General features: G+C 42.4%; 1 long non-coding RNA gene across 1 annotated transcript; it reads right to left on the minus strand.

Moving 5' to 3' along the window:
• Positions 1–4,552: 4,552 nt before the first annotated feature.
• LOC139795000 (uncharacterized) lies at positions 4,553–26,404 on the minus strand. Its single transcript, XR_011725344.1, has 3 exons — positions 26,269–26,404; positions 17,640–17,792; positions 4,553–6,478 (listed from the first exon to the last, which is right to left on the minus strand). It is a non-coding gene; the product is annotated as an uncharacterized lncRNA (long non-coding RNA).
• Between the last annotated feature and the right edge of the window lies 1 nt (position 26,405).

Raw genomic sequence — 26,405 nt, forward strand, 5'->3', positions numbered from 1 at the left:
CAACCCCATCAGCAGAAATCTTTTGTCATCTTATTTTCAAGGAGATTATAGTCAATAGCTGCACCACAGACACCTCTTTTGGAGCCTTTGGCTGCACTTCCACCACAGCAGGCAGACCAGGAGTACTGGTCTCCTGGAAGGGGAAATTCAACGTGATCTTGCATCCTGAGATGTAAGTGGAGTGAGACATGGAGCTCTTCCAGACCTGTGCTGCCCCTGGGCAGTGCCAGCCAGGGATGCCCCAGCACTGCCTTGCTGGAGCCCAGGGGAGCACATGCATGGATGCCTTTGGGCTTATGGACAAGCCTGAAACCTGAGCCTGGCCCAGCATCGTGGCAGTGTCAGGTTATGCACAGGGAGAGATCAAGATCAGCAGGTCTCTTGGAATTGAGTGAAGAACAGCAAAAAGGAGGCAGGAGGAGGACTGGGGCAGGGGGAGGAGCTTGTGCCAGACAGGTACTGAGTGCTGCCAGACAGAAAAAAAAAGCTGAGAACAGTCATGTGGACAATCCCTGGAGAAGAAGCTTGAGTTATCCTGAACCCTCACTATGTCTTTGAAAAGCCAAATAGATTCTCATAAGTAAACACAACTGACCTAACTTTATCATACCTGGCATCTCTCACCAACAACAACCTGCAAGACACTCAAAGCTTGCAGGTATATGGGTCCAAAAAAAGTGTTTGGAAGTCTATGTTTGATTTGAATCAACAATAGCACTGATCTTGGTCTCGACTATTTAAGGAACTCTTACACATACAGCATAAGTATTTGGAGTATAGAATACTGAAATACTAAAAAGGCATTTTGGTTTGTCATGTTGAGAGGAGTTCTTAAATCAAGACCTAGTCTGTCTCTTGACAGTATTATCCCTGCAACTTTCTGCTGTTTGGTCAATGGAAGGATGAACCTTCATTATGGCTTCTTGCCAACACGCAGTATGATGCAGTTAATTAAAGAACCATAAAGTTCATGTGTAATGCTAAAGATCACCTCTGCACCTCTAAATGCATTCAGAGGCACTAAATCACTGGTATTAAATCAGCTGTGTAATGATGGGATAATTTCATTCGCCTTTTTAAGCTGTGGTTTATCCGGTCCATTATAGGAAGGATATGTCATCTTATGATTTAGCTGAAGGTGATGTCAGACTGTATGATCTATAATTTAGGCCAGATTTCCAATAATATTTTGATTTGACAACTCTGAAGTATGAACTTGAATGATCAGACTTTTAAGCACCCTTAAGCATAGGGTGTTTAAAGAGCCAGAGATGCCAGAGGAGAGGCTCAGAGCTTTCTGCTGCCTTTCTGCTGGCTCTAACTAGCAAAACAGCTCCCCAGGGTGGTATTGGTGGTATTTGATTGAGTACTGGATGGGTGCACACCGTGGCCTCACCCAGACAAGACCTGAGCAACAGATGATAGGAAACCTGAGAATAGGTGTGCCTCCTGCTTGCACCCATGTTTCTGAGGAAAAACCATCAGGAAAACTGGCTTTGAAATAAGGAAATGCAGTACAGTAGAGTTACCCTTGGTAAACACATGCCTGAAGAGAAACAGGTGATTAGGTTCAGAGCAGAAGTGGTTTAATAGAAGATGTAAGAAACAAACAAAAAAAAATGTTTGCATTGCTTCAGCACCACAAGTTTGAAGTTCTCTTTGAATAAAAAAGCCAACAAAGCACTTTGGATTTCATATTTCCCAGGCTGTTCATAATATTATCACACAGCAGAGGCAGTAACCATTTTTAAAATAACAAAAATAAACTCTGTGCCAGGGACAAAATCTTGGGAGATGATATATCACTTGCCCTTGGTCTCCACAGACTGCACAGAATCCTGTTTTGCCAGTGCCCAGAACACAACTGGCCTGTGTTCTTAGCCAGGAAGAGCACTTCTAGACCCATACTCCAGCACTGTGGTCTTCTGGAAGTAGATGCTTTGGGTCTCTGCCAGGTCGAGACCCCAGCTCCCAGCAGGGTTAACCAGTTCAGGCACCAGTCCCCATTTACTGTTCCCATTTACCTGCCCCACCAGCCCTGTGGGTCTCAACTCTCCAGCCTCTTGGGCTGTGAAGCCCAAAATATGAACAAAACTCTGCAGCAACGAGGTGTTTGCACGAGGTTGAGGGTACAGGAAAGACAAAAACCCAGGCAAGCTGGCCTGTGACTGGCTGCTGGATGCTGTGCTGGGGCAAGAATCACCACACTGTTGGACTCAGTGATCTTAAAGGTCTTTTCCAACTTAAATAATGATTCTAGGATTCTAAAATGGGAGTGTTTCCAAAAAGGGCACCGGTCTGCATAATTCATTTCTGAAAGAGTTATGCAGCTGTTACTCAAGTCAGTCCTTGCCATGCCATAGTTCCCTGATAGTATCAGGAACTACAGGGACATTTGTCAAAACAGGATGACGTCTAAAGATAGCATTGAACCTAAGGGAAAGGAATTTAAAAGAAAACAAATCACCATGGTTACAGTGTAGGGTGAGAAAAGTGTTCCCTTTGTGGGGAAACCTGACGAGGTCACTTTTGCTGATATGGACTCCTGAAACAGCCCTAAGCCATCAAAAGGAAAACAAGGGAGTCTGGTCAACAAGTACAGGCAATTTAATAATATCCAAGGTTGCACAGCCCAGCTGCTGTAAGTCAGACTCCCCTGCAGAGTACACAAGCTTGGCCCAGGGGCCTCAGTGACTTGTGCCCAAATCCCAGCTGGATCCCACACGTTGCTACAGCACTGCCAGTGAAGGTGGATATGGTGAAATCTCCACTGTACAGCCAAACACCTCCACCAGCCCATCCAAACACCCACAGCTCAGAGCCACAACCCAACAGTGCACTGAAGCCAGTGCCTAGCACCAAGCCAAATGGCACATGGTGCAAAGATTGGATAAATCAGCTCTGGGTAGTCACTCTTGTTTAAAATTGTTGGTGGGGTAACCTTGGAGGAGTGTGCTGGGTGCTGGATGAGGCACTGCTTGCCCTCACCACCCTGCTTCTCTCTTGCATCACGTCTTCCCACAAGCAACGTCAAGGCAGCACAAAATCAGCAGCTAACCTGATAGCAACCATGTGCCTGCTCTTCTCCAGCACCTGCAGAAATGCAGAATGGATTTATAAAATCATAAATCCCGGGTTTATATAATCAATCTTTTTTTAAAAAGCAAGCTCTGGCCCTTTGCTTCATGTGAAAAGCTGGCAAGGGCCAGAGCCTGCTTACCTGGCTGGTGTATGAGGAAACACTCATGAGTAAATTGTCAGCCCTCAGTGCTCCTTGAAGCAGCAGCTGGGGTACCATCTCAACTCTAGTCAAACCCCACATCCTAACTTGCTTTTATGCATAAGTGCCAAGGTCCTCAGCAGCTTCTCACTCAGCCCTTTCCTGTGGTCTGGAGAGGGGGGAGGGTGACAGGAACAGATCATGCCTTTCATACTCACTCCATTTCCATAATATTGCTCTGGTTTGTGGATTCCCTGGCCTCTCAGTGATCCCAGGTCAGACCCAGCCTGCATGGCTCAGCCTGAGAAGAGGCTATCACAGCTACCACAAGGCAAGCAGCCCAAGTGTAAGGCTTCTGGCACAGATGCAAGCTGGTTGTGTTATCAGAGTAGGAAAAAAACCATAATATAAACGTTTGTCTCTCCAGGCAAATCCAAAGAGAGATCTTGGTCTTTTCCCTGCCTCCTGCATGCCTCTGTGTCAGACTTTGCAAGCACTCAGGTATCTAGGTATCCACCTTTCACCACCATGTGAGAAGATGAGACCCAAAACAGAAGGATCCTGGTACCATACATCCCTGAAAATCTCCTGAGCAGTGTGGACAACAGAGTCCTGTGCTTTGATGACCTCAAAAAGAAAGTCCACAGAAATCCTTCAGCTCGTGAATATTTGATTTGTTAATTTTGGGTGGTGTGGCCTTCCTTCCCAAGGCACCTTGTTGGAAGCTATGGCTGAATGGAGTTTCTGACAAGGTTTGCAATTCTCCAGAGAGGACAAATTTGCATAAAAGCACCACTTCCCCTCTAAGCTCAAAATAGTGTCATATAACCAAACTGTGATGAGCTGATGAAAGTTTGTTCTGATGATGTAATCCCAACCACGTTAGGTAAGACTGAAGGGTGGCATTGCCATGGACACACAGATTTTGCAATCTTCCTTTTTGGAGCTTACTCATGCACTTAAAGTTAAAGGAAGCTGAATTAGCCCTTCTATTTTCAGTAAAGATCATCTTTGTGTTTCTGACTGGTGTTTCTCTATCCTCTTACTACTAAATTCTTAAAGTTTGGGGTTTTTTGCTGTACACAAGTAACAGACATAAGCAACAAACTCAATATACAGATGCAGTGATAAACTGACAATACAGAAGAATAAGTTTCCAATTGCACCTTACACTCCAGCCAATAGTGGGTTCCTCTGTGGCATGAGGGAAGATGGTAAAGGTGTCTTAGCACTTTTTACACAGCTGTGACTGCTCTGGTATCCCACATCCTTTCTTCCAAATGCAAAATCAGCATTCCAGCTATGTAGATGCTAAGCATTCCTTTTTTCTTAAAAATCAACAGTTCAAAGCATCTGACTAAAATTCATTTCTCAGCCTTCTGACATCATCCTCTCAGTATCTCTCCAGCTATCAGAGCCCAGTCAGAGAGGAAAACTGAACAAATGCCAAAGCAGACAATGAACTTTGCCAGAATTTCTTCACTTGCTGCAAACAAGTCAGCCAGTAAAATGCAACTGAAAAGGACAAACTTTTAGCTGTGTTTTTAATTTGCTACACACCGTCCAGACATGAGTTAAAACTGCAAATAGTTATACTGTGTATAGCAAAACCAAATGCATGACTGAGGTTACAAACAGATTTTATTGTTTACATGTGGCCACTGTGTAACATAATGCACCCAACCATTTATTTTCCCAACTAGTTATATCAATACATCAGGAGGCACTGGGTATTTTGCAGTTGGTTTCCTTTTTTTTTTTTTTTTTCCAGAATTATGTTGCAATAGAGTTCTTAGCACAGAAATTTATCAGAAGTATTTACAGTTGGTTGAAAGTTCAAAGGAGCAAGATAGGAATTCAGATAAACTGAAAATCTAAACAAATGTAAAGGAAAATGAGGATTAGATTCCAAAACCCTCCTAGTCTACACTGGCAAGTATAACAAATGTTCTCGATTTGTGCTGGTTGTTAAAGAAGTGTAAATTCCATGATAAATTGATGTAGCTCCTGGGATGAATAAAATCAATAATGTAATAACACTGAGTTAATACCAAGCTGATGTTGATAGAAAACGAGTGCAATCTCAGAAGAAGTGCACTCGCAGAAGGAGAGATTAGTAAATCAGGGCCAGATTGCCAATTAAGCCTTGTTATTTCAAGGCAGGCTAGAATAAAATAATGTGTGATGAAGAGAGTAGGCTGGGAGTAAAGCTATTCAGGTGGCAACTGAGTGTTCAGGGAGTCTGTGATTCCTGAATGGGAGTATGTGAAGAAGTCAGTAATGCCCTCAGAAGGCCTGGAGAACCTGATTCATTTCTGATGTCATTTCCCATGGCTATTTCTAAAAAGGCAATGCCAGTGGGGATAGGTTAGGAGCAACAGATTTTACTCCAAAGAAATGGGGCCCCATTTCTTTGCAATTTGTCTCTGATTTAGACATACATAATTGCATTCCCTTAGCATATGGTGAAAACAGTTGATGAATGGGCCTTCTCCAGCTCCTATCTGACCTGTTCCCTGGGCACCTTCAGTGCTCTTGCTGCTTATGTTTTACCCCTATTGGCTAGAGAGTCATGGACTGACATCTGGTCCTGTCTGGATAACCCTGCTGAAAGCAGCTAAAGGCTACTGGAAGGAATTTTTTGCTATACTAACTTACAGTGCAAATCCTAAGTAAGGTTTAGGTAGTTAGGAGTTTTGAGAAAATTAAAAGAGAACATAAAATAAAATGAATGTGTGTAATAGAATGAACAAACGAATCCTGGTCTCTCATGTCCTTCTATCTCCCTCTTCTCTTTCCCCACTGGGATCCTCTAATACGAAGATTCTCTGGTAAGACTTCTCTTTCAGAAAGCACAATATTTGAATTATTTTCTCTCCCAATTTTCTGGAAATTTATTATAACTTTGATATTGCTGAGGCCCCCATACTTCTGAGGCCTCTCCAACTTCTGGAGTCGGGCATCAGGGTCAGAAGTCACTGGAACGGATGAAGAGGCAGGTGCACATACCCAGGGCATGAACTCTAAGCCAGATTTTAAAAATATTCCCTTTATTATTCTAAATTAAGTGGAAGTGTTTTGAAGCAGTGAAGGGAGAATGACTGACAGTTCAGGGTGCTCCTGGGTCTCAGCAATTACCTTTCAGAGCAGACATGGGGAGACTGTAAGAGCAGCAGGACAAGAGGAGTGACTTGCCTGCAGGTATGCAGAATGCCATCACAGAGCCAGCTCCAGGTTTCTCACTTCCAGCCCTCTGCCCTGAGAAAATACAAACAAAAGTCTCTCTTTTCCTATGGCTGTGAGACTTACACATCAGTTGGATGACTCCTCTGGTAAAATATTGAGACTTCTGTTCAGACAGATCACAACCTTAGTCTGCAGAACATCTCTCCTAGGCAGAGACCCCATCACTGTCTCAATGATTCAATCATGATTCCTTCATGCCTGGGTTTTGCAGCAGCCTCAGACTCTCCATGATGCCTGTGATGGGATCCATGCTGCACACACCACTCGTGATGAATAATTACTCAAGAGTTACCAAACTCTGTTCAGACTTACTCTATGAACTTACTCTGACATGTATTGGACAGGAAGATTTCACAGGATAACCACCCAGTCTTGCTTACTCTTGATCCCCTGCAAGTTGGTCACCAGCCTCAGCAAAAAGAGGTGAACCCTACACGTTCCCAAGGGTTTCCTTTCAGATACCACTGTCTTCTAATTGCAATTCACTGCTGTGTATAACTATAGAGGGTAGTAAATAACAGCAGAGGGAAGATACTGGTCACAAATACCCTTAAAATGAGCTATTGCAACATTTCCACGTGGGGATCAGGAGAGGCACATTATCCTCAACTTTGTGTGAATGAACTGGGACTGTTTGGCAGCTCTGCAACTCATTCAGTTTTTTTGTCTCCAAGTAAAACACCAAACTCATTCATTATATTTGGCTTCAGGGCTCTTGGGAGCCACCCTGAAACCTCTCAATCTTCAGCATGGACAGCTAATCTGGCCAAATAATTTCAAACAGTTTAAAAAAGAGTTTGACCCCCTAAGTAAAATAATGGAAGGTTAAAGGGACATCTTGGTGTGTATCTGAAGAGAATATAAATTGAGTTGTTTATTCCTTCTCTCTGGAGCCTGTGCAAGGTTCAAATTCAGTTTATAAGCTTATCAACAAAATTCATTTTATAGAGTACCTTAAACATAAACTCCCACTCAGTCCTATCAAAGCTTTTCCAGCACGAAGCAGCTGAGCAACAATCCTTGCTCAGTTAGCCAAGTCAATGTTCTTAATCAGTATAAAAACATTAGAATTATGGTTTTTAATAAAATGGGTTTGATCAGCTTCCAAGGAGGTGGCAGAAGTCTATGCAAAGAAAAAATCCTGTCTGCTCCTAGAAAATGCCTGTGAGGCCTGTCAAGTGTCCGGCACTGAAAGGACCCTGTGGCTCACTGATGAGTGACCTTATTATCATGGGAGGAAGGTGCACTCCCTCACCCTTCACTCTAACCCACCTTCAGCCTGAGCTCTTTGAGCTAGTTCCCTACTTCTGCCCTAAAAACTCATTTATCTCAGCCCTTTCCACTGGATAATAATCAAGCCCCTGGGCTTCACCAGAGATGAAAGTATGATTCCTTCAGTTGTCTCGCTTTCCAAATCCATTGCTGCTTCACATGCTGTTGTTTCTTACTCAGACAAAGTGACCTTATGCTGAAAGTCCACAGCAGATGTTGATTACAGACAGAGCAATGCTCAGGAAGTGATGTTGGCAGTGCAGCCATCCATCTGCCTTTCTGGGCACTTGCTCACTTGCTTAAGAGGAAGTGGATGTCCACCCAAAAACACTGCATGGACACAGCTGTCCCCAGCAGCCACTTCTTGGTAGCATTCGTACAATGCTTTTCCAAACAGAGACCCATAGGTGACACACATAGGTGACAGCCTCTGCTCAGGGGTCATGCCATGTACAGGCAGATATGCCCCACAGATCAGCACATCTGGATGAAAGCTAAGGTGCTTTCTTTTGAACTCTTTAAACATGAAGTCAATTCTTCCAGCAGCGGAGAAGTTGCTCCCTCAAGCCTGCAACCCCATAAAGAACAGACAGAGAGAAAAGCCACATCCTGGGATGTGTAGTCCAGGACACTGATCGTCTCAAGCACAGCAGGAAATCAAGTTATATTGCTCAAGGCTTCAGGGTTATTTGGGGTTGTCAAGCAGCTGGATCTCTCTGCACTACAAAATGGAAGAATTAGAACAACACTGTTTTGCAGTCAAGTCCCTGATGGGATCCCAAGCTTCTTTATGTTTCGGTTGTACAAATGATCTTATTCCAAAAGTGTTCAAGCACTGATTGCCAGTAACCATCTTACTACCCAAAGAATAGCTCGGGTTTACTCCTGTATGATGCAGCTGAATTAGAGATGATCAAGAAACATTCATGGCACAGAGAGTAAGAACCAGTGGGGGAAAAGAGGTTGTTATGAAATAAAATTAATCTCTGGAATAGCTCTGAATTTCAAACATTTAGGGCCAGAAAATTATGTGAATTGAATTCTCGTCCACACAATTAAGTTACAGCAAGTCAGCAAGGCCATTCATGTGCTGGGAAAAAGAAAAAAGAACTAATTAATGAAGATTCACTTCTGCATTCATTACTTCCTCTGCTCCCTCCAAAAGGTTGTCAACAGTAGTGGGCAATAAGACCAATGCAACTGGAATTGTTTGAGGACGAGATCTTACCAACAGGACCCATTAATCACATCAGCAAACATTTCAACTTGGAAACCCACTCATATTTGGCAGGAGGAACTTTTTTTTCCCTTGGAACTATGTTTGAAACTAAGCATCATTTGCATGCATCAGCACCAAGGTGTTTAATCAGTGAAGCCATAATCTCTCTCTAGGATAATTCTGGCAGATTTTTTCACTCCCCAGGGAGGCATTGGGAGGCAGGAGGGAGGTTTTTACAAACAAGCTTGGTGCAGGGAGCTGAATGATAGGAAGGAAACTCCAACCAGCAGGCTGAGTGAGAAGGAAGGTGGCATTTAACAGAAAATTTTCATTTCCATTTATTTATATTTTGATGGCTTAAGCATCTGCAGACATTTGATAATTTTAAATAACTTCAAACAAAAGACAGGAAAAGCAGACAATCCATCCTAGTGGTTCGTTCTGCAGAATACCAAGCCAGGCAAGCAGAACAATTCCCTCAAAGCCTGAATGGCCAAGCCCTATTCCATTCACCTAATAAGAGCAGGAAGAAGAGTAGCTGAAGTTGTCAGTAACTCCACAGTTTTGAAAATAGGAGTAGGTCCTTGGGTTCCAAAAGACACACTTTTGATGAAATTTTTAGACCCACTTGTTAAAATCTCTACATCATGCCCTAGTAATATCCCATGAGTAATCTCCAGCTTCAGGAAGTACAGGGATCATGTATTTTTGTCCTGATGTCACTATCACTTTCATAAATATAGCATAGTCCCGTCCTTTTTCCATCCTTTATCTCCAGCAGACAGAGTGGAGTTGCAGAGATGCACATGGAAGCACACAAATCTCAAGAACATCTCCTCAGGCTGCTGGCTACCTGTTGATAACCCATCCTCTCTCCCACCAGTCATACAATGTCTATAAAACCACAGAAGTCTACACACCACGTCTGCTATGTCAAAGTGCTGCAGCCAGTGCTTTCCTACATAAAGTTTTCAATCTGCAGGAAAAGCAACTTTCAAGTTAAAGAAATAGAAAGGGTGCAGTGTTATCTCTCCCTTTTTGTCTTGGTGATTGCCCATCAAGCTTATCATCCTTGTGCATCCTCCTTATCACAACAATGACAGGAAACTTAAGATTTTCCCTCTGCAGACCTGATCACCCTGCCCATATCACTGATCTCACAGCCCTGACCAGGTGTGACTACCAACCCTGGCACCCCTACAGCCCATTTCCATCCTGGTGCTTCTGCCCAGCTTCTCCTGTTTGTTAACAGAAGCATTTTTATGTACAATTGTAACTGCCATGCTATGGAATCACTGACAGATACAAGACAGAGTTGAGTCAGAAGCTTTCTAGGAATAGCACATCTTCCTTGTGCTGCTGAACTGTCTGTCCCTGAAATGCTTGTGAATTAGGTATTTGAAGAACCCATTTGCTATTGTATTCACCAAGCAAGACACATCCTCATTCTGGGTAATAAGATCTCCTAATTCAAATTCTTAAAAGTGAAAAACAAATGCCTTGCTCTCGCAGTACTTTTTAATATAACCAATTACGTACCTATGAGTGTAGAATACCGTTCACCTGCATTTTTCACCTGTAGTATACAGTGAGAGAAAATAATTATATGCAGAATAGTTGTTGAATTGTTGCTGAAGACAGATGACAGCCTGGTTCAGTTCACATCAAGCCTGCTAACAAGCCTCAGAGATGATACTTTTTGATGCACCGTTAACTCTTAGTCATGACATTTATTGCACACTGTGTGAGATAATAATTTGATACAGGTTTGATCCTGTAGTTTGATAACAATAAGGTGTTTGCTATATATTTCAGAAGGAACAGAATGAGGGGTTATAATTCTTTCTTAATATTTGCTTCAGCTAAGTGAGAGGGATCTTGTAAGACATCAATTGAAATACTTCACCATAAAGCCTCCATCCTTCCCATTTCATGCTGGTCACTAGCTGCTGATGTAGTTAACTAGAGATCCTACCAGTAGGATTATAAGAGATGTCTGAGTGATTTTAATTTATTTTCACTTCAGCATTTCTTGCATCTCCTCTAGCAGCCAGTGTTCATCATTGCCTGAAGCAGGATACCAGACTTAAATCAGTTTGACCTCATACAGCAACCTCCATCTTCCTATAAATAAGGAAGCTGCATTTCTCCCTCAGCCTGCTAGAGTGGATGCAGTGTGCCTGTGAATACTCACCAGACTGCCCTCTCCTTGCTGCCTCCACAAAACTATGTCCATGTATCCCATACTTGTAGGACAGAGCCAGAGTCACTTTGCTCCCTGACCCCAGGCTTCTGGCAGAGCTGACTGGGCAGTCTGCAGCTGGCAAAGCATGTGGATCCAGGACAGTGTCCCTCTCATCCAGCATGAAGAATGACTTCTCTAAAGCATCACAGCCAAGGAAACTTCAGGTACTCACATTTTAATATGAACAAAGAGCAACAGTGTCACTTCTGGTGAGGAATTTGAACACAGCAGCTTTCACACAAAACCCAAATAATTAAAAGGGAGTGAGGGTCACAAGACCTCTAATGAAAAAGGACCAGGAAGCATAGCCTGAGAATATAAGGCTAAGATTTTAAGAAAAATCATGTTGTGTTTATGTAGCTAGCTGGATAGTGTGACATGTGATTCAGGTGTTTTTATGAGATGCATCCATATAACTACAAACTGGATAAAGCTGTCAGATTTCTGTGGGGTTCCACTGTGCTTTAGGGAATTGTCACACCCCTGATGCTGTGCTGGAGAGGAAGAAGGTTACTTCCCTCCCCCAGGGGAAGCCTGGCTTGTCATGCAGCAGGACCCATATTTTCCCAATCAAAGGCTGCACCAGCCACTTTGCCAGGAATGGGAGAGCCACACCCCACCTGCATAAAATAGAAGAGATTGCAACAAACCTCTCTTAAAAAAATTTGCAGCTCATAATGGCTGCAGGCCACAGCAAGCCATTTTCTCTCCTTCAATTAGTGATCTTCTAAATGACTCATCAGTGAACATTGCATCAAGGGACTTGCAATCTGAAAGGGCCATATCTAAGTATTCATTGACAGGACTGGTAGCACCACTTTTTTGAAGATTGCCCAACTTCTCTTTGTAAGGTCCCATTTTCAGTTTGCTTACAGCTCTGCCAACCCTTTATCAGTTCCAGCTCAGAAGTTTCAAGCCTAATGCCTGCCTACAGCTCATTGCCTGTTTGTTGGGTCTGGGGGGTTGGTTTGGTTGAGTTTGGAGCAGTTATCTTTCTGTTTAAAAAGTTCAACTGTTCCCATGAGAGATTTGTCAAAACAAAACAAAACAAAAGTTGTGGCTTTCTTCCTATAATTGCTCACTGTAGCAGAGAACTGAAATTTAGGCTAATGGTCCTCAGGTCATGCCAACAGAGTCCACAGCAAATGGACTTCTGGGGGTAACCAGACTGGAAATGAGTGACTCACTGTGTTTCAGCCCACATTGTAGGTGAAGATGGTCCCTCCTTACAGCAGATACTCACAGCTCCACCACCAGGGAAACCCTGTCATCTGCCTACAGCTCAGAAAGCCCAGCTTTTTTTTTTTTTGACAACTGGGCTAGTCAAAAAGAACCTAATGAGAGAAAGCTGGGCAATCTGAGCCAAGTGCTGGAGCAGAGAAGAAGGGCTCAGTTGCCAGGGTTTCACAAAGAGACAGAGCAAGCTGGGAACCAACCAGGTCTGGTCAGTCCTAGCTCCTCTAAACTGAACCCTACCTACTGCCTGTATTGTGCAGCACTATGACAACCTCATCATGAGCAGTGTTTCACCATCTCAGGAAGGAACCACTAAGCTGAACAGGGCACAGGCATGTGGATGCAGGCTTGCAGTCAAGAACCTACCATTAGTGTGCCATTTGTGGTCACCAAGTGATCCATTCATTCCCTGTAAGGTTGAAACCTACTTGGACCAAACCCAAGAGAACGACCTGTGAGCTGTCATTACTATCTTCCTCTGTCACCAGTTTTCTTTTAGTCCAGAGAAATGAGCCCTGCCAATTCATACAAACTAATTTAGGAGAGGCTCTAATTTCTGTTGGTTACATTCTGTGTTAATACATTCTCTGGGCAGATACATGAGAATGATAGGCATGTGGCTACTTCTCAGACTTGAGAGATTGTTGGGCTAGAGAGCCACCTTCAATCAATCAATTACCATTGATTAATTAGATATATGATGAAGGACAGCAAAGATAATGTTCTCTGAACAATGGATCTAAGCATGTGTAAGCTCCAATCACTCACCAGCCATGGGCCCTGCAATATGAGGCTCTGGAGTGGGATCAGAGACTCTTTGTGGTGGGAATAGCATCCTAGGGGAAGAGGAGCTGTATCTTGGAGGAGGAAGAAAGGTTTTCTGCAGTAAGAGCAGGCAACTATGTCAAGATAACTAATAAAAGAGGATGGATGATATTAAGAGGTGAAAGAAGTTAGAGGGCTTAAGCTGGAAGAGGGGAGGAAGTAAAGCAAGGCAGAGGTACTTGGAGGAGGGGTTGATATTTCAGGTGGAAGGAGGAACAGAGACTGACTAATTTCCACTCTCCCAACTTAAGGACTGAAACAGGACTACAGAAGCTAGAACTAGTTCTTTGCCCCTACCAGGCAAGTGTCACCTCTACCATGGCATATTGGTGGGTCCTTGCAACAGCCAGGCTGTAATGGGGAAAAAGCCAGTCTCAGTTCATGAGTCCTCCTCTGGAGTACAGGGCTGGCTCCCACAGTTGCATAGGGACATAGTCTGGACAGGTATTTACAGCACCAGAGGGCACCAGACAGCAAGGAGCAGGTGCTCAAGTGGGTCTTTGGGGCTACAGAGCTGAATGAGTAGGAATAGGGGGCTGAGCTGGAAAAGTAGAGAGGAAAGCTGTATTTCACAAGGGTCAGGGTGGCCATCTCAAGAAACACACCCATTTTTTCATGTCTTCTTTGTAACTGACTTTGAGTAAATCTCAAGATACAGGGCTCCTGGGATTTCTCTGGCTGCCCTGTCAAATCGAGGAAATGAGGCTACAATGTAAATTTAACCTACCCTCTACTACCTCTACCTCCTTTGCACTGGGCATGCCCATACCAGGCAAACCCCAAGGGGGCTTTGCAAGGAGTGTAAAACACTTTGAAGAAAGGGGAACCATCAGAGATAACTTCACAAGTGTGGTGAAACTTGCACTGGTGTTCTGTATGCTCAGCACTTAACTTACAGCCCTAGAAGCAAGGAGACACCAGGTAAACCTTTCATTCCATGCACTGTCTCTTGCAACCCTTCAGCCTAAAGCCAAAGATACCACCTATACTCCCCTGGTGACTGTCACTGAAGCCACTGGTCTCAGTTGTATTCCTGCCCCATGTCAACAATCCTGGTGGCAAGAAGGCCCAGAGGCAGCCCCTGTGACACAAATCTCTGCACTGATACCATCACTGGAACACCAGAAAAATCAGGGTTGCTTTTTGCTCTGTGTCCTTGTGCTCTGAAATTAGATTTCCTTAGATGTAGGGTAATTAATATGAGTCCTCTCCTAAAAAAAAAAAAAAAAAAAAAAAAAAGGCACAACACTCAGGCTACAAACATAACTCTTCAGCTGCAGAGTAGAAAGAAGTATTACATCCTTCCTACATAGCCTGCTCAAAACCCAGTCTTGGAGCTCTAATGGATTGTTGAAGAGAAGCAGCTGTGGCCAAAGCAGACTCCCAGCCTTGGGGAAAGAGAAAATACCCTACCTAGCACGATGATTTATGGATGTGTTCAGAGCAAGACTTCCAACTGTTCCCCAGCTACACAGCCATCTTTCTCACCTACATCCCCTGTTTAGTTTCTTTCCCACTGAACTTTTTACTCAGGTTGCTTCATTTTTAGCCTTGGGTTTTGTCACAGCAACTGCTCAGAACAATAGAAGCCTCCTTTCAGCTAAATTTGCTGATTTAGCTCTGGCAGCCCCTCATTTCAACTTACATTCTTACTGCTCTGCTTGAGTTTCACAGCAAGCTGGGCCACCAGGAGTGAAAGGATGTGGTCTACCAATCACACTGGAGATTAGAAACATGTTGCTTTGGAATGAAACCTAAGAAAAATATGAGGATGCAGCTGAATAGGAATAATAAGTATTCAGAAAACCTTGATGTGTCATCTTAATCATCTTCCTATTCATGAATGCACTTGAAACTTCTTACAAGGTTATGATAAGGAGTCTCTCACCATGTTACAAGAAGACAAAGTGTTCTGTTTTTTTTTCCAAGCAGCATGTTACAACATGCAAGCAAATGCTGAGTGCAAAACACTTTTCACCTCCATGTTCCCCTCCAGAACTGTATTTACCCTTGATAAATGATGAACTATGTCCTCCAACTGTCCTACATATTTCAGACTACCAAGGGCAGCAGTAAGGTCACACTGATTCTGGAGAGCTGTCTATAGAGACAGAGGGGCTCATGCTGTGTCATGTGCTCTGTATTTCATGCAGCCTGGCCTTCCAGAATTCCTTTTTTTCTCCTGAAGGACTGGCAACAGTTTACATACAGAGCTCTGAAGTTAAAGGCCTGGCTGGCTTACGTATTTTTCTCATCTTATACCAAACATTAGCTTGTTCCTTTAAACCCTGCTTGACCTTACTTTGGTTCCTGTTCCTCTGCAGGACCCATGCACCAACAAGAGAAGTGAAAGCAGCAATTCCTGTTTCTTTCCACTGCTCTGAGCAGTGCCTGAATGCTTGAAAATGAGTGAGAGTAAGAGCCAGAGACCTGTCCAAGAGGCTGAGTGAACCTCCAGTACCAGCTCAAAACAGAAGGGATCCTTGAACCATCAAGGATCAGAAAATGAGCAGAATTTCCAGCCCTCATCTAGAAATGGGAGTTTGTTCTGCTGCCAGAAACATACAGTCAGACTGCCCAGGAGCAGAACACTAAGGTTGGGATTCACCTCACTGAATTCTAGCTGTCCAAAAAATTCAGATGGTCATCCAGGCCTCCTTAACACACAGCACAGGCAGACAGACAGACAAAGGATTCATCATACCCATTTCATAGCTATTTTGGGCTGGACCAAATTGTTCCTGGAAGGTGCCTCTTTGTCTCCTTAGGGAGTAAAGACTGGTGTGGGCTAAATGCTGAGCTATCAGATGGCTGGGGTTAGGTGAGAGGCGCTGAAACCATCTTGAACAACTATGTTTATCTGGGTCTTTGCCAGCCTCTGCATTTGTATCTGTGATCTTCCAGCATTGCTACTTCCAAGCCATCTAGAGGGCTGCTGGGTAGCACCTCCAGTGACCCCATGTTGCTCTCTGGCTGGTTTTGTTCTCAGGCAGTTACTTCCCTTTAAACCAGGAACATGATTCCAGAAATCCAAAGGTGATGGGCTATGTGGAGGAAAAAATCAGGGGGTTCTACCTCCCGTGCTTTTAATGATGTCTGGAAAATGCCCAAAAGTTGCCCTTCAACAAGTCGTTCTGTGAGCAGTGTAACTGGTGACTCTGGATTTCCTAAGGATTTCTGTTTATGGTTAAATTCTCTGATGCTCATTAACATACAAATGCCAATTACAGCTTCTACACTTGGGAAGGTCATAATGATCCACTCCCACATAGTGTCTGGTCTCAGCCATGAGTTCTGCCTGGGCCTTTCCTCCAGTGAAGACACATCCAGGGTGTTGTTTCTTCTAGAGAGTCAGCTACTTTCCTGATTAGAACTGGTCTACAATTTCAAAGATAGGGGTTGGATGTCAGAAACTTATAGTAGTCTTCAGCAAATACAGCAAGCTTCTCAAAAACACAAAAAGAACCCATTTATGATGTGAAGAAATAAACTTAGAATGGAAATACTTTTTCCTCGGCACAATTTTTAATAAAAAGTTTTCTTCAGCTCTACCTTTCTTCCCCATTATATCACACCTTTGAAGGCACAGGTCTGGCAGATGGTAGGAAGAGGGCAAAGACAGCAGTTAGTTTTGTTATTTAGATACTGAGCACCTTAAAGTATGCTAGTAACAGTTGAGTTGGGTGGAGAAGGCTTCCTGATGGAAAATTTTGACTCCTAAAAAAAAAAAACCAAAACAAGAAAAGGAGGAGGAAAGAAGGCATTTGGAAAGATAAAGGGCAATTCTGTCCTTTGAATGCTCATATCATAAAACTGAGTATGAAATAATTACCATAAATGAGGCAACTGGTTCCTACACCCTCTGCAACCTGGATGACATCCTTCTTTGTCATCAAAATAAAAGTTACTCACAGAAAACACATTACTTATTGCTTTATCTCAGTCACCTGAGTTCACATGTTCAAAAGAAAAAGACTGAAGTCTTTTAAATAATCTCTCGCTGCAAAGAAATGAACAAAGATTTTAACTCTATTTCCTTCTCCAAAACTACTGGCACTAGGACATGCATGTGATTTTATCCCTAAACAGGGTGTTCCTTAGGCTCTTCGCCAATTTAATTGGCTTATTCATATCCTTCCCTTCCAGATTACCTCAGGGTGATTTACATGTTGGAGGCCTATAAACACTGATGATTCAGTGCATGAAAACAAAAAACATTGTTCAGTGTCTGACAGGGTCCTCACTGGCTTTTTCCCCAAAATTAATTGTTCATATTGGAACAACCTAACATATAATCAACCTCTGACATCATCCTGATGTTATACAGACAGAAGAGTTTCTAAAATACAATGGAACTAATGTAATTTGTCTTTTACCAGTGTTTCCAGGTACTCAGCAGGAGCAATAGGCAACAGGCAAGGTTTTCAGATGGGGAGGTACAGATGCTCCCAGCCCAGGTTTTTCAGTCTAGTGGCCATTTTGAAGACAGTCTTCTTCTGATTTTCCATTAATAAACCACTTGGACCAAGCTCTAAAGAAATGCAAACATAAAGAGAATTTTGTTTCCTCTGTCTTCAAAACATAACTCTTCATATAGCACTACAACAGCTACAATGATGGTGTTACTTAGAATAAGCAGGTGGGCTTCCAATGAATTCAGAACAAACTTCTTTCACATGTTGTAACTGAACCTTCTGCTTAGGAAATATCATCCTCTACCTAGGCCATTACAAGACAACTTTACCTTCACCAAATACAGAAGCAAGCAAACATTTGTATTCGTGAATAAAGAAAAGCTGAAAGGTCTATTTTTGCCTTTTTGTTGTTTAAAGTCTTTAATGTATCTCTTTTCTTTTTGTAACATGAAAAGTTTTGATAAAATGCACCAGAAAACTTTACAGAATATATTACTTCTCTACATCTTCAGTAACAATTTAATTATGTTCCTTTCTTAGTATTGTTAGAAAAAGCAGTCACTTGAGCTCCTTTCAGGGGAAGATCGCTCCACTCCGTATTCAAACAGGCTCTGTTTTCTCCTTACACTATGTCTCTGCAGTGCCTTTCCTTTGAGCTCACTGCACCTAGACCAAACCTATTACTGGCTACCTGGCCACTCATGCAAATCCAAAAAAATTCTCTATGTTCAACACCCAACCCCTCGAACCAGCACTTTCTAATCCATTTCATGGTCAGATTTCCATAATGTCTTTAAAAGCCACAGGTTGCTTCATGAAGAAATCCTCACCACTATGGTACTTGTTTTCACAAGGACTTTGGTATATCAGCTGTAATAAAGTTTGTATTCTTTAATAACAGAGTTTATGCACTTAAATACCTGCCAGAGGATGAACACATCTCCACCATGTCAGATGAAATATTTAAAAGTCTGGCATTTTTAAATCAGCACAAATGCCTTAAAACTAGTTTCCCTGATTGCACTGACAGTTGTGGTTACAGGTGTTATGCACTTAAAGTGCTGCTTAGATATTAAAGCTCGCACACAAATTAGTTCATATTTGCATTCACTGACTGTGTTTATCTACAAAAAATCTGCAATACATCTGTCATACCCACACTGTCTCCATATAACATGTTCATACAGAAGTTCCAAGCAACATCACAGAATTATTACAGTCCACATATGTAAATGCAAGTGAGCCACTGCATGAAGCTTTTAATATATAATACAGGAGAGCAAACATGTAATGAAATGGTGGGAAGAATAAGGGATAAAGTCCCTAGAATTAAAGCATGTATGTACATAATTTTTATAAAGGCAAGAATGTTTCACTCCTTCTGAATACTTTAAAAACATTTATACCACACACAAACCAGTAAATAAGATTCAGATCTCACAAGAAGTCCATTAGAGGGTCTAATAATTTTAAGTATTAGAGGCATTGCCTAACTGAAATAAACCCAGCCCACACTCCAGACTCACTGCGGGAAAGTGGAGAGCTGGCAGCCCCAAGAATTTCTCCTCTTTGATCCAAAATGAAAAAGGATAATAAAGGTGTACGTACTCACTCTCATCTAGTTTTCACTTTCTTCAAGGAAAAGACATGCCGACTCAGGGCACCAGTTGTGGCCCAAGAGAATTTTGTTCTTATACTCCTTGCACATCAAACCTCTACTTAAAAAGTTCTCAAGATATCCTCTCCCCTTCCTTAATTCAATCAATTCTAGTAACAGATGCTTCTTTGTTGCTTGTCACCAAAGTATTTTAAGCACTTTCAAGCCTGTCTCGTTTTATACTTGTTTCTAAAGGAGTCAGCTCTGGCCTTCAGCTCTTTGTTTTCTTTCAAAACCTTATTGAACGAGCTGTGCTCCTCTGCATTCACTTCAAGGACACCACGTTTTCTTTTGTCATGATAACTCTCACTCTGAAAAGTCTCAAACTTACAATCAAATGCAAAAATAAAACTCTCTTTTCCATTTATTCTTCTTTAATCGCATCCTGATGGCTGCGAGCTTCAGATAACCTCTTGAGAGGACATGCTGGGGGTAACAATGCAGAAAATGATGCTGAATCCTTGCTTATCATAGCTCTGGCACGAAAAAGCTGTAAGTGCATTTTATTTGGGCATATCCAGGATGTGTCTCTATATTTGCAGTTTATGGTGCAACAAGGATTGACAGATGCAGTAGGTCTGGCCCTCCCATCCACACCGGGGCCACATTAGTAATGCCCTTTCTAAAACATTAAAGGTCAGCATGTGTTGTGCAAGCATGGGTATTGTATAGAAAACCTGCTCAAGCTTCCACCCAAGTCAACAGGAAAATAGAGCAGTCTAGGAGTCAGAGCTCTCCTTTCTCTACACTTATTTAAATGTCAACCGGTGTTTTATGTGGTTGTTTATTAAATAATAATAATACAATAATGCCCAGAGGTTCCAATTAGGACTGGGAAGTCACTGCAGTGGGGATTGTGCAAAGGGAGGGAGAGGAAGGGATGGGGGGGCTGGGAATTGGACGGCTCCCCGGGAACAGGGGACAGGGGCTGGAAGCTGACTCCTCTCAGCAGGCGGGAAGGGCTGCTCCCAGCACTCCCTGCCACCGGCAGCAGCTAAGCCTTTTGTTTGCGTGGGAGTTTGATGTTACTTGGGTTTTTGGTTTTATATTTGTTGGGGGTTTTTTCATGTCGAGATATATAGTGTAACCGGGAAGGCATACAAAGAGGTTTTCTTCAAAGTAGCTGAGCCCATAAAAGGGGGAAAAATGAGTGTATGTAGATGTATATGCTAATTCTTATTAATTAAAACCAGAGTGCTGTGCTGGAGCTGTGCATAGGCTTTATTAAATAATATTAAAACAAAGGGCTGATTTCCCTTCCACAGAACTTTCACCTTGGCAAAGCCCGGTTTGCTGCTGGGGAGTTGCTCCTCACTTCACTCCGACGTGAGCTCCAGGAGCCTTCAGGAAGGACTCAAAAGCTGATAACAAAACAAAAGGACAAACAGGAGGCACATGGGGAGGACAACCCTAAGGAGTGGGATAAGAACAAGCATGTTGCTCTTGGCAGAAAGCAACTGGCAAAAATTAATTGCAGAGTCAGTCTCTCGCTCGGTTATTTTTGTTTTGTTTTGAATCAGGATTTGTTTTTATTAAAGAGGAACTGGATATATTTCAGCAGAGGAATCCAGGCTGGACAGGCTTTATGGCAGGAGTATGTTCTATGGGGAGATAAGAAAGAAGACAGCGTGGATTTGGTTCACAAGATGGGCGCAGTTGCTCCGGGCTTAAACAAAAAGGGCAGCATGAATGAAAGCCCTTGGAGGAAAGGAAGGAAGGGATTAGAGGAAAGCTGGGCTGGACCTGAACGTGTGGGAGCAAAGACACAAATCCTGAATTAAGGCAGCAGCACAACCATGCCAGGCCCTGAAGGTGAGGCCTTGAACGGCGTGGATGAACAACACAAGATGGCGCAGAGCGGTGAGGAGATCCTGCCACTTGGAGAGGAAAAAAGGGGAGCAGGACAGTGAAAACTTTATTTGTTGGACTGTGGAACAGAGAAACTGAGTGGAAAGGCCAAGCTAAAGATTTCCTGGGAGAAACTTCTAGAAAGCTGGTAAATTATATGAGCATCTTCAGGCTAGAGGTGACCTAAGTCTGTAAAGAACTTCAGAAACAAGGTCTGAGGTGGGGAAATGGGTCACTGGAAATATTTAACGTGAGAACAACCACAGTCTAAAACCAGCATTCATATGGTACAGAAAAGGGAGCAAATGAGCTCAGAGGACGACAGAATTACCTGTGGTGGTGAAGAAAGAAAAAGGAAGGACTTTGCCTACAGAACATGGTCATCAACTTGTTCTTTGATGAAGAGAAAAGGTAGGCTAAGTGAGAGGTACTGCGTGGGCTTGGCAGAGGCAGGAAGAGATGGGGAAGCAGAGGGATGGGTCTGTCAAAGGTGCAGAAGCAGGGTTAGAGTACGTGTGCAGATAATGGCACAATGCACCTACCTACCCACCTCTGAAAGCGGGGAGCATCCTGGACATCAGCTGGAGAGGGAGAAGGGAGGGTTTTTTGAACAGAACATAAGGTGGAGTACCTTAAAAATGAGAAAAGGATGGAAAAGACAGGTAAGATAGTGATAGAGAAGCTGAACCCTCAGTAAGTGATCTGGTAAAATAAAAGTTTTAATTCAAGTCCTCAGTTCTTTGTTGCTTTTTGTAGAAAACTTGAGTATATTAAAAGCAAAATTTTCAGCTGGCTTCCACTGAGTTTCCAGACAAAATTTCCAAAGAAGCAACAGGTCTGAAATGAGAAATATGTTCACATTTTTTTCAGTGTGCACACCAAACTACAGGGCTAGGTCTAAGGAGTGAACAGAATGAATGGTGCCTCAAACCTCCTCCTATACCTGAGGAATTTAGTAGGAAACAGTTACTATGCCTCTGTTGTCAGTGTCCCATGCTGGTCTGTGCACTAGGATACCAACAGAGGAAAAGCCTGACCTTCACTACATGACAGGTTTGTGCAAGCTCATGGAGGAAACAGGTTCCAGTGCACTCCAACCCTGGAGAGATGCTCACAACTCTAGGTGTGTTTGGTTTCAATGGCCCTTAATTCACATGATTAATATTTGGCCTGTAATTTTTTTCCACCATTCCACTTCAATATATTTTTAGCTGACTTGATTCTACTCTCCAGTAAATACGTAACATCATGCTGCTCCTTTACTCTTTTAATCATTTACAAAAAATTAATTGCCCTACAGAGATATAAAAAAACACTTTGGAAAAAAAACAACTTTTTTTTACAAAATGTAGTTTTCCTTTCTGCTAGAGCACTGTTGACAGCTTTTTAAGAACAAAGCAGGGTTCCATTTGGTGCACTGTTTTTCCAAAATTCAGGTAGGTTATATGAAGTTAAAAAATGTAAATTCTTTACAAGAAAAAAAGGAAGATAATGGGTAGGCATAAATTAAAATATTTGACAATGGAGGGCAAGAGTACACAGGACACTGGGATGTAAGGCAGTCTTCCTTTTATTTGCAGGAACATTTCCATCACATTTCTTAAGACACTGCCCTCCCCATACCTCACTACTTTTTTTTGGTGGACCTATTCAAGGTTGTGATTGACAATGGATGGAAAATTGCACAAATCCACTCTTCACTAGTGTGAATGCTTTCCTTAAATTGTCAAGGTAATTGCAGTAGTCAGAGCTGCAAAATTTTACTCACTACTTCCTAATTATTCTATACCCAGGTCCATTAGCACAGTTCATGCATATACACCAGCGAGTTTAGTAATTTTCCTTTTATAGGCTCGATATATTATCCTGAATATAGGTGAACTGATTCAAATGGGTTATTACTGCTTCACCTCCTTCCAAGTAAAAAGTTTAGTTTCTCTCTGACTTCATTGTTGCCACTGTATATTACAAAATGACTGCAAGGACTTCCTGAGTCATTCACCATAGTCTCGTGCCACTGAAAGCAACCATACCATAAGACACCTTCTCTTAAAAATATTAAGCCTAATCTAAAAATATCTAAGCCTCAGTGAAAGATTTGGGGTTGCTTTCAGTTATTTTCAACCATACTCCTGCTACTGGAAGAGTGCTTTGGAAACTCCTTCCTCCTTAATTAATCTTTCCTGGGTATGTATGAGTGGAAGTACATAGAGTATTTCAGATGAAATACATGTTTTCAGTGCCTCTCTTATTAGCAAATATACTTCTGCAGTTCTGCTGGAAATACCTTAGGCCTGAGAAACACATTTTTCCTATTGAAGGTCACTCTGTGTTTCAGGGTCAGATGATATTTTTTGGTACAGTTTACCAGCATTAACTCAGTAGCTAAAGAAGCAGAGCTGACCTTCACTGACCTCTGGCATTCCCTCCTGTTCCTGTGTATCCTTCCCTTTTGTCCAGCAGTATCTGGGTGACAGCACAGCAAAGCAGATTGAAAGATTTATTCCATTTTTCTTTTTGCTGTTTCTTCCCACCTTACAATTCCTGCACTAATCCCCATTTTTTCATCTCAGCTAATCCTTTTTTTTTCACTTGGCACCATACAAACACTTCACTGTATCCTGACAGATAAACTCCAATGCATTTTGTCTACAAAAGCTGCAACCACATTGGGTACCTGACAGATTAGTAGGGAACCTTCAGTATGCTTGGCTGAATTCAAGTGGAATGACACTTCTTAAAATGACACTTTTAAAAAATGACATCAGGGTGAGATGGAACAAGCCCCAGAAACAGCTCAGCTAACTGGTGGTCACTGGTTTGTGAGCATGACTGGTTAATGAGAAATGAGCCACTGTGTGAAGTGGGAGGAATATGGTTAGATGGCATAAAAGGACTGCAGTGTGGAGTGTGCACCAAATGAAGAGGATGTCTCAAGGAAAAGGAAGCAGAGTTAATATGGTGCACAAAGAGAGGGAGAGGAAGACAGAAAAAAACCAAACCCACCACCACCAACAAAAAAAAACCCAATGGGGGAATGGAGCAGTGGCAGAGGAAGGGGAAGAAAAAATAATGCATAAAGACTAACATTTGGTCACTATGATACTTCCACCACAGCAATACACTGAAAGGGTTACTTCTCCACTCCATTCTGAGCTGTACAAAGGTCAAAATGTTGCCCTGTGTCTGGACTTGTCTTATTAACAGGTGCCATGCCTGAAGTGCAGATCCAATAAAATCCAGCACAACACCAGCAATAAATAAGCTCTCCAAATCCCAGTATTAATACAATTTGTGGCTACTATTTATTCTAGAACTATACTTACAATTTTAAAGGCACCGCATCCAGCACATAATGGGCAAATTGGTTATATAGTAAGTAAAAAAAACCAAAAACATAACCAGTGGTTTGTAGCCTTGACCTGATAGTGTTTCCTGCCACAATGGAAGCAAAAACACATCTTTCCCTGACAAACATCAAACACTGTCACTGTTGTTGGACATTTTGCTGCTTTAGAGCTTGTCTACATGCAGAGTTACATTGGTTTAGTTTGGTTTAATTTGCTGGAAAGGGCTCTGTGAATTGACTTAAATCAGACTGACTTCAACATAGCTCAACAAATTAAAGGTCAGATAAAGTCTGAGTAACTCTGCTGATTAGGACAATCACGGTTCTAATCAATGGCTTACAATTATAGTGCTGCCTGTACTACAAAGCAAGCAAAATCTTGCTTTCCAGTAGCTTATCTTGATGAAATTTTGCCTGGTTCCCGACTTAAATTGTGCCTGAATGGTCCTTGGGATCTGGTGCTATATGACTTAATGTGACCAAACCTTTTCTGCTGCTGAATGCAGAATATATATGCAATATAAAGCTGAGTGGGAAAGTGATGGTTATTCTTTTATTTTTTTTTTTTTTTCAATATTACACCAAAACACATGTGCTTCTCAACACAGAGATGGAAGTAGAAGTGTCTAAGCCCTGTATGAACACAGGGCATCCTGAACTAAACAGCACATCACACACATGCTAGAAAAAATGCAAGGTTTCCTTAATCCAAAGCATGCAAAAATAACTTTACCTCAGTCTTCCTGGGTGAAGTGCTCAGTAGGAATAATTAAGACTGCTGCACATATGCAGGGAAACTTACCTGCTTTGGGAAATGTAATGGATATGAAAAACTAAATGAATGGGAAACCAGTTATCATTACTCCAAAGAAGAGTGTTCACAGGAGGAGTGATACCAGTAGAGTAATAGTAGGACAACTGTAACACCATAGTAACATGAGTGCATTTCCTGAGCCACGTTATGGAAAAGCACAACTTGTCTTAGTTTTAGAAAGGCTTGTTAGCAGCCTCCTTTCTAAGGAAATACTCCGAGTATTTCCTCTACAGAGGAATATGTAGCAGCAGAGGAATATAATTTTGCTATTTTCCGTAATTAGTTTTAGGTCAAGGCATGTCAGGTAAACCTAAATGAGAATTTCACCTAATTGTTCCAACACCATCATGAGCTATCTGTTACAGAAAGAAAATTATTAATTACTATTTCTATTTCTGTTGGGCAGAAAAGCTCTGCCAGGTCACCCCATCTCTCAAAACATCAGTTACCCTGAGAATTGCACAACTACATTGCCAGCAAATCGTGTTTGTGTTTAAACCAACTGGGTGCTGCTATAGCTTAATTAACACTCCATGCCAAACACTGATCACAGAAAGCAAAAATCTGCTTCGGAATGATAATAAGCTTTGTTTGAGGTTTTAAAATGCCCTTAAAGAGAAAGGAAGTGTTAAAAGCTTATGAAGGCACATTTCTCCATTTATCTCCCAAGGACAACCTATCTTTACATTCATAGTTAAATTAATTAGAGTAAATACAGAAAAGTTTAGATACATATTGGGGCCTATCAACCCCTGCCAGATGCTGTGGATCAGGGGTTGTACTTGATGATCTCTGAGGTCCCTTCCAACCCAGCCGATTCTATGATTCCACCCGGGTGAACTGCGACACAGTTTATGTCAATTAGGAAGCTGAACAGGAAGGCACCCTGCTCTTCCCACAAGCACCAAAGAGTTCTTCGAACCTCTTCCCTCACCGCCCTCCTGAAGCCAGACAGCTCTTTACGCAACTGCAAGGATACCAGTTGGTTGCGCCGAGATACAACTCTGAGAACCGCGGGGCCTTTTCTTAGCTGCCACCTCCCGGTACCGGCCTTGTACC

This window comes from Heliangelus exortis, chromosome 3 (assembly GCF_036169615.1).
Source record: "Heliangelus exortis chromosome 3, bHelExo1.hap1, whole genome shotgun sequence".
NCBI lineage: Eukaryota > Metazoa > Chordata > Aves > Apodiformes > Trochilidae > Heliangelus > Heliangelus exortis.